Source organism: Sinohyriopsis cumingii, chromosome 18 (genome assembly GCF_028554795.1).
Source record: "Sinohyriopsis cumingii isolate HCF-2022 chromosome 18, ASM2855479v2, whole genome shotgun sequence".
NCBI classification, from domain to species: Eukaryota; Metazoa; Mollusca; class Bivalvia; order Unionida; family Unionidae; genus Sinohyriopsis; species Sinohyriopsis cumingii.
In genome coordinates, this window is record NC_142978.1 from 92,230,224 (window position 1) to 92,244,196 (window position 13,973).

At 35.8% G+C, this 13,973-nt stretch overlaps 2 non-coding genes across 2 annotated transcripts; both read left to right on the forward strand.

Moving 5' to 3' along the window:
• The first annotated feature begins 6,605 nt into the window (after window positions 1–6,605).
• Window positions 6,606–6,677, forward strand: Trnap-cgg (transfer RNA proline (anticodon CGG)). The gene has a single exon. It is a non-coding gene; the product is annotated as a tRNA-Pro (tRNA).
• A 1,771-nt stretch (window positions 6,678–8,448) lies between these two features.
• Trnap-agg (transfer RNA proline (anticodon AGG)) lies at window positions 8,449–8,520 on the forward strand. Its single transcript has one exon. It is a non-coding gene; the product is annotated as a tRNA-Pro (tRNA).
• The last annotated feature ends 5,453 nt before the right edge of the window (window positions 8,521–13,973 follow it).

Here is a 13,973-nt window from a genome sequence, read left to right on the forward strand (position 1 = left end):
AGGATGTAATAAAAGACAGGGGTATACAAATAGAAATGAACTCCCTTTCCCCTACTTCCCTATTACTAGCTTATAAACAATGTAGAATCCAGCTACCACTACTATCCCCTTTTAAAAAAAATAAATGACCATTCCATATTACAGTTATAATCCGTTTGATTTTACGACTGGAGTGAAAGAAGAATAAATTAGGAATGTATACGAATATTTAGGAATAGGGAACTGACTTGCATTTAGATACATACACATGTCTATTGCATCAAGTACAAATCCAGACTGCTCCGGTGACCTAGTTGTTAGAGCGTCAGCCTCTGATGCGGCAGGTCGCGGGTTTGAAACCCGGCCAGGTCATACCCAAAAACTCCTAAAAATAGTACTAACGGCTGCCTCGCTAGGCGCTTAGCATTAAGAGGTTAGTGTTAGGACTGGTTGGGCTGGTGTCAGGATAATGTGACTGGGTGGGACATGACGCTACATGTCTGCGGCATGATGCTAGACATCACTATAAACTGCCACACCCCAGATATCTAAGCGATAGTACTAAAAAATTGTTAAATCAAAGTTAAAAATCCAAATCACACACATTCTCAAATATAAATCTAGTAAGAAGCCCAAGTATGGTTTATAATTTTTTTTTTAACTGGCACAAAAATTACAAAGATTCCTAATATGGCTAGACAGAATGGATTTGTCAGTTTTCGTGACAAATGTTTAAAATTTATCGATCCAGATTTCTAAGTACACGGATTCACGTCTGTGCAACACATGCAACACTAGGCGTACTAGATTCCACACAGCGAGAGAGTTAAAATGTAGTAGCTGTTTTAAAATATTTGTAAAACTTTTTCTATTTTACCAATTCACTTAAACTAAGTTTGCAAAATATTGTATTGTGGGGCCAGCCAGATTTGGCTTTTCAGTTTTGTTACAATAGTATACGAACTGAAATCTGTGTGTGTGTGTGTGTGGTTGGGTGTGCGCGCGCGCGCGCGAGCGAAAAACCAACACTAGTCAATAGCAATTGTTTTCTTTCTAAATAATCCTGTTTAATAAGCACCAATTACTTAAACCCTAATCAATGAAGAGGCTAATCTCTTCTTTTTCAAGTACAAATGACCAATGTTAGAAGTTATATGAGCTACCTGATCATCAGAAAATTTTATATGGCCTCAGTGGGAAATCCCGCCTTAAATGGACCCCATATGTTTACATCCGGGGAACTCAATGCCCTCAGGGTGTATTGCCTCAAACGGTGTTATAGGTGGCTGATCCCAGTTTGGGGTGACATAGTAAAAGTGTTCGAACTGACCTCAATAGGAGCTTCCTATGTGAAAGGGGTACATATGTTTAACATAGGAATGGGTTTATAGTACATACTTTCTTTAGTTAGTCTTGCCTACGTGACCTGAATATGTTAAAAGCATAATAAGACCTATAGATGCTTACGTATGTGTTGACATTTATTATTTATAATCTTAATAATAAGACTTAAATGGCGGATTTGGCTTAATTTCTCGTTGGCTGATAGGATTTCGTTGGCTGATAGGTTGACTGATAGGATTTCGTTGATAGGATTTCGTTGGCTGATAGAATTTCGTTGGCTGATAGGATTTGTTGGCTGATAGGATTTCGTTGGCTGATGCGATTTCGTTAGCTGATGGGAACTGATGGGATTTCGTTGGCTGGTGGGATTTCGATGGTCTAGGAGGATTCAATAACTTCCCATTGGTTGGGCTAGAAAACATGAATATGCTAATTCGAGGTAAAACGACTAGTGTATTTTGATATGTGAGGTCAATTGCGAATATATATATATATATATATATATATATATATATATATATATATATATATATATATATATATATATATATATATATATATATATATATATATATATATATAGAGAGAGAGAGAGAGAGAGAGAGAGAGAGAGAGATTCCAATTTTGGAGTCATTCACTTTTCTTGTGTTCCTGTGGTAAGTCTGCACTCGTATTTTATGCCGTACGTATTATTCAGGAGGGAAAAGGCTTGAACTGTTCACTGGAAATAGAAAATGCTCCTTATTTGGGCAGTAATACTATTTTGGATTGTCATAAATTAATTGAAGAAATTCTGCAAAACGCTATCTTGACAACTTCACGGTTCTTGGAGAACCAGTACATTTCCAGTTTTTAAATTTATAAGGGACATTTCATTCATTTAGGACTTTCATGGACATTTTTAAGGATTAGTTTAGGATCACGTCATAATACTGTAAGAATCTTTCACATTTTCAACTTTGATAGTTAAATTGTTTGCTAAGTTTTACAAAACTTGATTGTTTTGCATTTTTTGTCACTTAATTTAAGACCATAGAGTCGTTAAACCTGTGACTGGAAAGCGAGTCCGTGCGTGTACGGATTCGAATGGAATGTCGTTCATTACCGTGTACATTGCTTCTATAATAGTGGAAGAGATGCATACGGGTATTCTGTTTTAGTTGTCCACGTCGTTCAAATAGTGCCATTTCTGTACTACAATACAGATCTTACCAATGTATGTGCAACTACTTAAGATGCCACCATCATCGCAGCGAAATGCACCCGTCAAAAAAGAATGCACTGTTTGTCTGTGGCTTTGTCCGTTTACTGTAGCTATAAAACTCGATTAAAAACGTTTCGAGGGAAATGGACCAAATATCTTTATGAATCTACAACCAAACAATTATCCAAAACTGAAATTGTCTACTTTGGAAAAGGAGATAAAATCAAATGTTTCAGTTGTGGTGTGTCGCTTCACAAATGGAAGTATAAAGATTCGGCTTACCTGGAATAGACCTTGTGTGATACTGAAAGCATTGGCAGTCGAAGAACACGTACAATGGGAAGAAGTGAAAGTAAGTTGGAAAGGATATCCACCAACGTTTGATTCTTGGATTGCCGCTCTCAAGCCGTCGACTATAAAAGAATTAACCGTCCTCTTCTTCTCAGAGTTCCTTTCTTCAAGAACTACAAAACAAACTCAAACTTAAATCGTCTTCTTCTGCCAAATCTTTGTGGTGTATTGTGTCATCGGATCCGCCATTGCCAATTTGAATTTTCAACAGGAGACAAACGATTGTGTACAACTTTACTCAGCAGTTGTATCGGTTATCTTCTTCACAATCCTTCAAAAAATATAAAACAGACAGTAACAAAGGCAACCTCGCGGGCAACGCCAGTCACGACCACAACAACAGTATCATCAAACCCTTTTTGAAACATTTGGAAACTCATTCTCTATTGACATCGAGTGACTCCTCAAAAAGCATAACAATCGATTTACGAATAACCAATTTTATTTCACTTTACCCAGCGACAGTTCTTTGGATGTGTTTCGCAACAACACCTTTTGTTATTTCGCGCCCAAATTATCACAGGCTATACAGTCGGATTACAGAGCTCAGTGGGAAGTACCTTTGGTAGAAATCATTCATCCCACTCTAATCCTGAAGGTCAGTGGAAATCAAACGAAGTTTAACGTTGAAATCCTCAACGTAAAAGTGCAAGAACACTTTGATAAAAATTATTATCCGTTTTCTGAATCCAAAAGACGAGACGCCGCCAATCTTCAGATGAGCGTCTATTCCATAAAAAATCATGCAGGCTATTACTTTAGTGTTCAACATCTTGTCGAAACGATTGCCACTATTATCAATGATCAGTTTGGCCAAGCCCTGGAAAAAACTAAACGTGATGTACTGTCCGAGAACCATAAAAAAACATGTCGTCCAAATATTAATATTTCAGATGCCTAAACGTTGCATATCACTTTTTCTGCCGGTTTGTTTGATATTTTTGGTAGACGCAGAAAGGAGGCCGAATTAAAAGAACATCGGACACTAAAGCGATTTAGTGGAACTGAACGAAGGATTGAATTTGATCTATGTGCCTTCCGATGTAATGGAGTACAACGCGGTGGTTAATACAGCCGTTCCGTTATTGAGTCATTCCTTTCAAAGTTGATATTGCCATTGCTGATTACGAAGACGGTGGAAACACGTATCACGTTTACCGTAAATTTGTACATCGTCATTATCTTCCTGCCAGTAAGTTGTATTTTGAGAGTTGCAACATTGTTGTAAGAGAAGATGTAGGATAAAATAGTCCATTATCGAAAGGAAAGAAAAAGCCACGGTGAAACTACTTTTTCGAAAACGATTGTCCAGTGAATTGTAACCGCTGTAACCTGCGTACCAAGGAGTCGCTGGACAACGAGTACATGACTTCGGAAATAGGCTCACTTGCGCTTCTTGTACGGTATCCTCCATCTTACAACCGATGTTTACTCGAAGAGTGCACTCTTTGAAAATGCCGCTTCGACACAAGGAAACGAATCTCCTCAAAATGTCATCATCGACAATGTCCCAAATAAGCCTTCGTGAGAGAAGGCAATAATGTGCAACTTTAAACTGCAGACCTTTTTACTCATCGACAGACCCCTATAAATCTGCTTCACGCTTCTGGCCAAGGCATTCGTTCCTCTTCTATGCCACAGGAATGACAAAGCAGAAAAACACGTCTAAACCCCTTCAAACCTCATCAGCACATTCAAAGAAAGAAAAAGAAAAGAAGCACAGCAAAATAATTTGACATATTTGCTTTTTAACAAAATGTTTCACCGAGATTCTTGCGAATGTTTGAATGATCCAAAGAAGAACTCGATCTGTTTGTCATGGCACCTACCATGATGACGATTCGAGAATCCCAATGGATAGAATTTCAACATGTGTCGTCTTCGATTACATCTGCCCCTATATAATTTGAAATCACGAATAGACCAACGATTACATCATTCTGAATAACAGACAATTGTATTTACAAGTCAAAGTTCCTGAAGAGGACAAAATCAATCCAGGCGGTGATGCAGGAGTAGGTCCCGTAAACATTTAATGCATTCGTTGATCCGAGAAAGTGGATTTGCACTTGAATAGCAAAACTCGTCAGCAGCACCATGGATACATACTCTTACCAAGCGTACCTAGAGAATCTCTTGACGTTCAGAAAAGAAGCCAAGAACACACGTCTGGATGCTTCCGTGATGTGGAAACCTGTCATTTTGAGGAGCAAAAAGACACTGTCTTAAAAGAAGCTGACAATCCTGAATATGTGGAAACATTTTGTATTTTCATTCAAATAGTGCTACCGATACAATAAAAAAAATGGAACATAAAAGTCGTGGAGTCCATCTGATGACCTCAAAGTATTATCAGTCCCCTCGCTTTGTCGATGATCAACGAGCCATCATGCATTGCCCGACACTTCAAGTTTACCGAGGGAAACTGCAAGAACCACCTTATTCACTACATACCAACTGATGCCCGAATTTTTAGTTTTTCACCAAGAAAAAATAACTATCTTTTTCAGCGTGAACAACACAACTGACAGCTGTACACAGGTTATACAAAATCCAATGTCTTACGATTCTGCATCCAAGAAATCTGCTCTACTGCCACAATCACACCCCCAGAGACTGCTTACACATATTAGCATGCAAAATGTTTTGTTGAATATAACAGCAGTGTAATATTCAAAGCATAGATTATATATTATTAAGAAAGGAAAGGTTCAACCAGCTCAATTTTAGTTTCAAAGGTCATGTTTTTGCAATTATTTGAATGTAATCCCAGCTGAATTAATTTTTAGTTACTCTGAATATACGAGAGAATGACTAAATCTTTTTCGTTTCTATGAAAGTAAAATTCTTTTCCGTTATTTCAAGACGAGTGGGTGTTACCATACAACTATTATATCGGACTACAAAGAGTTATACAACAAACGCTGGCAACCTTTCTTTTCCAAGTCCATTCCAGTGTTTAATAGAAGAATTATAGCACACTTTGGTATGCATTTGAATTTTAGATGTGTCAAACTGCTATTCTAAAACACAAATACTGATATTTTGACAGAAAAATAAAACCTGACAAGAGAAAAATACCAAAAGAAAACGAGGAAAAAATGTGTTGCAATTACAAAAAAATTGTAATGAAATCAGCGATAAGTTCATTTTGTGGACTTTTAGTAAGTGGTTTCTTGACACTTATCATCTGTCAATGTCATTTATATATTCTGCCACGCTGTATCATAAAACACGACCGTAACCTAGCAAAACCATACAGTAATGACAAAATCCACTGAGGTATGCTGCATTAAATGTTTGGCCAACATTATTAAACAAACAATTATCGGAACAGATATAATTTTTCATTACGGCTCTTTGGTCTAGTGGTATGATTCTCGCTTCGGGTGCTATTCTAAAACACAAATACTGATATTTTGACAGAAAATAAAACCTGACAAGAGAAAAATACCAAAAGAAAACGAGGAAAAAATGTGTTGCAATTACAACAAAATTGTAATGAAATCAGCGATAAGTTCATTTTGTGGACTTTTAGTAAGTGGTTTCTTGACACTTATCATCTGTCAATGTCATTTATATATTCTGCCACGCTGTATCATAAAACATGACCGTAACCTGGCAAAACCATACAGTAATGACAAAATCCACTGAGGTATGCTGCATTAAATGTTTGGCCAACATTATTAAACAGGCAATTATCGGAACAGATATAATTTTTCATTACGGCTCGTTGGTCTAGGGGTATGATTCTCGCTTCGGGTGCGAGAGGTCCCGGGTTCGAATCCCGGACGAGCCCAATATTTTATTACGTTTTGCGTCGCCCACTTTGTCTCCATCGATACTATAATGCCGAATCTTTCTTCACTTTTTTCTAAATTATTCATTTTAATTGCTTCAAATAGCACAAACATCTCACCGCTAAACCTGGTCACATGCACTAATAAATATATGTAACTAAATATATATATCTACACAAAGGTCTGACTAACATTTCTGTACAATGACATATTGACAAAAAACATCAGTGCAAGACAAATGTATGCCTAAAGAGTGACATGTGTATTCGACAGCATAAATCGTTGGTCGAAGGAACTAGTTATCTCTTTGGGTATCATAACTCTCGTTCAACATGTAATTCAGTAACAGGAAGGTCTAAACATTAAACACCTGACCTGCACTAATGACAACAAAATGGCATCGTAAATTGTGCGACTGAATTTATGATATTTTGTCACACATTTTCAATCCAAAGAATTATGTGAATGTGACTTGGTGTTATATCAGTTATTTATAAAAGCAAACGAGACGATATTCGCTTGAAAATTAGCGTCCTCTTTGTGTATATATAGGATAGTACAACCAAACCTGCAAACAAATATTCTACAAAAAAGACAGTAAGAACTATATACACAAGGTATATTGAAAATTAAATCGCATCGTACTTTACTGATGACATGATCAAGGCCATCATCAAGAGCACACATAGAAATGATGATTGGTATAACAGCTATAAAGCGAGAAGGTACTGATTTCTTATCTCTGTGCGACGCACGATTTTATCCCATGTATGGCGGTTTTAGTTCTAAAGCTGTCCATTTTCTATAGCTGTCAGAATTGTAATATAGATAATCAGATTAGCTTGCGCATGTCACGTGTAAGTCTAGACAAGTGATAACAGCAATGACCAATGCGATAATCAATAGTATGTATCTTTCATCTAATAACGTCATATCTAAATGATGATATTCAGATTAAATAATATCAAAGAAAGTAGAAATTGAACAATTTGTTACATTGTTTCGATGAGATAATACATCACATTAATCAGTCGAGTAATATTACCTTTCAACACCAATTACTACATAGTCGTTGAAACACCTATATTCTTCAATGAGTGTTCCCAAAACTTAACAGAAATTTCAACAATCTGGAACACACAAAAACAATTGGATGCAGATCTTTCTGTTTCTCTTATCGCGCTTAAAAAAGTTGTAGTATATTTTGTTGTTATCGAATAACGGTTTTCAGACATCGTAGCGATATGCCTAAAAAATTCATAACATTGAAGTAATGTATCATTGACCAGTATCCACCCTAACTAAATTTCACTTCGCATTAAATTGCAAAGACTATTTGTTGCTGTAAGCCGAAGGATGGAAACAAAATACAAAGAATGCGTGACATAATTCTGCTCATCGTGAAATACAGTATACATGTAATGCATTGAATATGTTCAGATTTATCATTTGATTTATATATTCTGTTTATCAATGTTTCAAAAGTCTGTTTCAGTATTTTGATGCAATTTAATCTTTAAGTACTGTTACAAAATGTCCTTTGTTATACATCTGATAAGTTCAGTTTTAGCACATTTCACAAGTGTTATCTTGTCAGTCGTCATTACCCAACCTCATTTATGGATTTTAAAACGCTGCATCATAAAACATGAAAGTAACTTGGTGCAGGCATACAGCAATGATATAAAGATGGAGAAATGCTGCATTATACTCTACAACCTACATCATTAAACTTCACATGGATCTGCCATACATACTCTGTTGCAACACGGCTCGTTGGTCTAGGGGTATGATTCTCGCTTAGGGTGCGAGAGGTCCCGGGTTCAAATCCCGGACGAGCCCAAATTTTTTTATCATGTTTATACTTCGTCCACTTTGTTTCGATGTTAGCAAACATTCTTCAAAAGACATTAAACACTATATACGAGACAAATACCCATTTCAATCGTATGAGACTTTACATATGACATGAATGTGACCAACATAAAGAGTACACAATGTGATAAATGATAGAGCATTACAAAACGAGAACGAGTTCATATCAATGTATCCACGATGCATGATTTTATATATTGTATGATGCTATAAACAAGAGAATGTAACAGGGGATCATCAGTCCTGATATATACTTAACTATATATATATATATATATATATATATATATATATATATATATATATATATATATATATATATATATATATATATATATATATATATATATATATATATATATATATATATATATATATATATATATATATATATATATATATATATATATATATATATATATATATATATATATATATATATATATATATATATATATATATATATATATATATATATATATATATGTGTGTGTGTGTGTGTGTGTGTGTGTGATTTGAATTTTTAACGTAGCTTTAACAATTTTTCAGTCATATCGCTACGATGTCTGCAGTGATGTCTAGCACCGGGGCATCATGACACAGACATGTAGCATGATGTCCCACTCAGTCACATTATCCTGACACAAGGCCAACCAGTCCTATAACGAACCTCTTAATGCTGAGCGACTAGCGAGGTTTGCCGATAAATCAGTCTTTCCCCCGTGATTATACTGATTTTCGGATGAGGGGTTGATACCACAACATCGTCCATCAGTATCAACACAGATTTGTGGTGTTGATTTATCGGACTATTTGCGAGGCTGCTGTTAATACCATTTTTATGTCTTTTGTTCGACTCGCCCGTGAATCGAAAGCGCCACCTCCCGCATCCGAGACGGACGCTCAAACCACTAGGCCACCGGAGCGGTCCAACACGATAAAGAAACTTGTTACAATAATAAAATGTGTACTGCTATTAGGGATTCTATTATAAGCCGTTGATACGAAAACATCAAAGAAACTTCGATTAAAACCTTCAACTTAATTGATCTCTTATTCGTTGTTTTTGATAACTTTAAGACTGTTAGACAAAATTAAAAGAACTACATTTTTAAAACAAATAATTCAAGGTATTAGTATACGGCTAGATTGTGGTCACTTTCGCAAGAACACAATATTAAAGCAAGTAAAACTGAACAGGACACTATATAGTTAAATTTGTTTTCACATTAGACTGCGAAGACAATTTGTAGCTGTAAGCCGGTGGATAGAAAGCTACGTCATAGTATAGATGCGTGAAAATTCTGCAGACTTTGAAGTACAATATACAGGTAAGGCATTGAAACAATACGCAATAACCATTTGACTTGTTTATTCTATTTGTCAATTCTTTTACAAGTATTTTTGTCCAGCCAGTGCGTGAGGTCCCGAACGAGCGCAACAGTTTATCATGTGTTATGTTGCCCAATTTGTGGTGATCGATACAATAATGCTGAATTTTTCTTCACTTTAAATTTCTAAACTCACTATCTGTTTAATTGCTTCAAAGAGCACAAACATCTAACAGCTAAGCCAGTCTCTGCATGAATTAAATATATCTAATGAAACATACATTTCTACACTAAGCTCTAGTCAGTACCTGTGCACAATGACAGATTGAGGAGAGATGAATAATCATTACATACATGTCCTTCCCTAATTGACTACAAAACGGCATCGTAAATTATGTGACAACGTATGAGATTTTGCTTCACATTTTTGAGTACAAAGAATTATGTGATTGAGTTGGTGTTATACCACTTATTTATAAGAACAAGGTTGACAACATACGCTTGAAAACTTAGCGTCCTCAGTGTAGATATAGAAGATAGTATAAACAATCCCACAAGCAAAGATCTTTAAAACTATATTCACTTTACAGATGAAATGACCATGGTCAACATCAAAAGTACACAGACAAGATGATAACTGATTTAATATATACAAAACAAGTTCATTCCTAATCTATCTACGATGAACAATTTTATGTCATGCATGATTTTATAAACAACTGTAAAAAGGGACTATGAATGTTAATAGATAATTAAATAGATAATCTCTTCTTTTCCAAATGAAACCAAACCTCTAGGACGTTAGGACGTTGTATCAACAGAAAGTAATGAACATGCTTCAGTCACCTAAATTACAGTTTATTAAGTAATCTGTTTGCAACTACTCCAAGGGTAATTCTAGCCAAAATATGTTTATTTACTTTGCCCGAGAGAGTGACTCACGTTTCCATAAAGGTTACTTTCTTTTGCTTTCATTACAAGACGAGCTGAGCTTTTCTTGCGAGTCATCTCTCGAAATTCCATGCGGTAATCCAAACAAAATAGCATTGTATTTCAAAGTCCAAGAGCAAACACATCGAGTTTTTTCAATTAGCTTCTTTATTTTCAGAGAGATCGTTACAAAATACAAAAATCTGGCAGTCTTGTCTTTCAAAAGTGCATTCCGATTTCCCACCGTTCTGAGTCCAAACTAATGGCCCGACACGCCCGTTCTGTCGAGAATCCATCAAAAACCTCCTTAGACACTGCAGACCCGTTGGTCTTGAAGTTTTGGTCCTTTACCACGGGAGACTATATTGATCGGAGCCATGTTCACCACTGACAGCGGCACACAGGTTATGCACGTGCATCACAGGGAGCGGACTCAAATTCTAATGACACCAGTGGAATAGCTAGCAATAAGAATGACATGTCGAGTAACATCGATAGACAGACAGGAGCTTCTCGTCGTTTTGGGAAAGAATGTACCGTGGTGATTGATGTAAAGGATGTGAAGAAAATAAAGGCAAGTGATATTATTAGAAGTGTAGAAGAATTAACCGGAGATATGTCGGTCTATGCAGTTGTGCCCAAAGGTGCAAATTTGTATGAGGTCACACTACCGAGCAAGGAAGTAGCATATGATATCTTGTGTGGAACTGATATTGGAAGTGAACACTTTGATTGTACTCTCTTATATTCAGACACTATTATTGTGTCAATTCTTCATTTACCAGCATACATCACAGATGATGATATAAGTATGAAGCTCGGTGAATACGGAGTAGAACTTCTTTCTCCCATTCAACGCAGATATTATCCTGGGACTAGTGTGGCTGATGGGACTCGTTATGTCAAATGTAAATTTCCACAGCAGGTAAAATCCTTACCTTACAGTCTGAAATTTCAGACTGTCAATGATCAGCAATGCTTTAGAGTATTACACGATAACCAAGTTAAGGTATGTTCTAGATGTCTAGATCCGGGACATGTTATGAAAGACTGCCCTGATTTTGTATGCTACAAGTGTGGGGAGCAAGGCCATGTAGCAAAAAATTGCACAAGGCAAAGATGTGACAGTTGTGGAAGTTTTCCTCTGACGTGTACATGCAGGATATGCGACAAATGCCACAAAGAGGCGCAAACATGTATGTGTTACAGAGAGGCCATTGCAGGCATTCATTCGCAAGTTGATGATGCTACGAGGGAAGACATATTGGAGTTACCGAGTGACGAAGATGATAAGGAAGAAATTGAGAATGCAAAACAAGATAACGAGAGTGGAGAAAGTGGGGAAGAAAATGAAAGAAGCGGAGTTGATATGACCAATGTAGAAATAGAATCTGAGGAGGAAGTAAACAACAATCATACAATTGGTGATGGATCGGGGACAGATTCAGATGATGACAGGAAGATGGCTGCAGAAGTTGTTGAAGATCAAACGAATCACGTACGTGTCAAGAAAACGGTACTAATACCGAAAATTTCAAGGTAGTACAAAGGAGGAGGAGAAGGTTTAATCCAGTACCTAACCTGAAAATGAATAGTATGCGACGAACACCTATTAAGAAATGATCAAACACTCAACATTTTATAATACTTTCAATACACTCATCATAATCATGGCTTTAAATATTGTATCTCTAAATGTAAATGGCTTGCGTAATTTGAATAAACTAAAGTCTGTTTTAGAAATATTTAAAGAGAAAAGAGGCCATATTTTATTATTGCAAGAAACCTTTTGGGATGATGAGTTTGCTGAAAGTATTAGAGAAAATGAGATTTGGAATGGTGACATATTCTATAGTAATGCTGACAATAGGAGGGCAGGTGTTGCTGTTTTAGTAGTGAGAGAATTGAGAAATCAGGTGACACAAGAAATGATTGAAAAGGGTAGGATTTTACATCTTAAAATAGCTATTGATGATAAAGTGATTGATTTAATCAATATTTATGCTCCAAATGTTGTGAAGGAAAGGTATAACTTTTTCATGAAGCTAAAGACATATTTGCATGACAGTACTAGTGATAGCACTATCCTGGCTGGTGATTTTAATACAACTTTAGCAGGTATTGATCGACATAACAAAGCCTTACATATTGATGATGTAGCAGTGCGTGAACTTTATAAAATTATTCATGATAGGAATATTACCGATTTATGGAGATCACGAAATCCTAGTACTCGTAGTTTCTCCAGAAAACAAGTTGTACTAGGCGAAATGAAGCAGAGTAGAATAGATTATTTTTTGATTTCCTCAAAATTGCATTCCAATGTGCAAAATATTTATTATGCAGATACATCCTTTAGTGATCATTCTTTTGTATACCTTAAACTAAATACCTGCAAAGTGGAAACAGGGCCCGGGTTATGGATACTAAATGACAATGTTCTTTTTGAGGAAAAATATGTACAAAGAGTGAAATCAATTCTTACCGAGGGAAAAACTGACGAAATGTATTTCAGTGAACCACTCATTTGGTGGGATAATGTAAAATACAAAGTTAAAAAATTTTCCCAAGTATACTGTACAAGAAGAAATAAGGAAAGATTACAAGAATACTTTACATTGCAAAATAAATTAAAATCATTTTCAGAAAAAGTCGCAAATAAAGAATCATGTGACATTAACAAATATGAAGAACTAAAACATCAGCTAAGTGACTATGAAACTGATTTTTGTCGGGGTGCTATATTGAGATCTAAGGCGAAATGGGCAATTGAAAGCGATAGAAATACTAAATACTTTCTAAATCTTGAGAAATATCGACACAACAAAAATGTAATCAATGAATTGATTGATGATGATGGTGTAATTATTTCAAATACAACCGGAATCTTAGATGAAATACATCAGTTTTATAGTCATTTATATTCTTAGGTAACTGTTGATGATAATTGTACTGATTCACTTTTAGATTTTGTAAACTGTTCTGTATCTGATGAGGATAAAGATATGTGTGATGCCATAATAACAGTTGATGAAATACATACAGCTATAAAAGGGATGGCTAAAAATAAAAGCCCCGGCCCGGACGGATTGACAGTAGAGTGGTATTGTAAATTTTATGATTGTATATATGATATTCTGTTGCACATCTTTCAGAGTG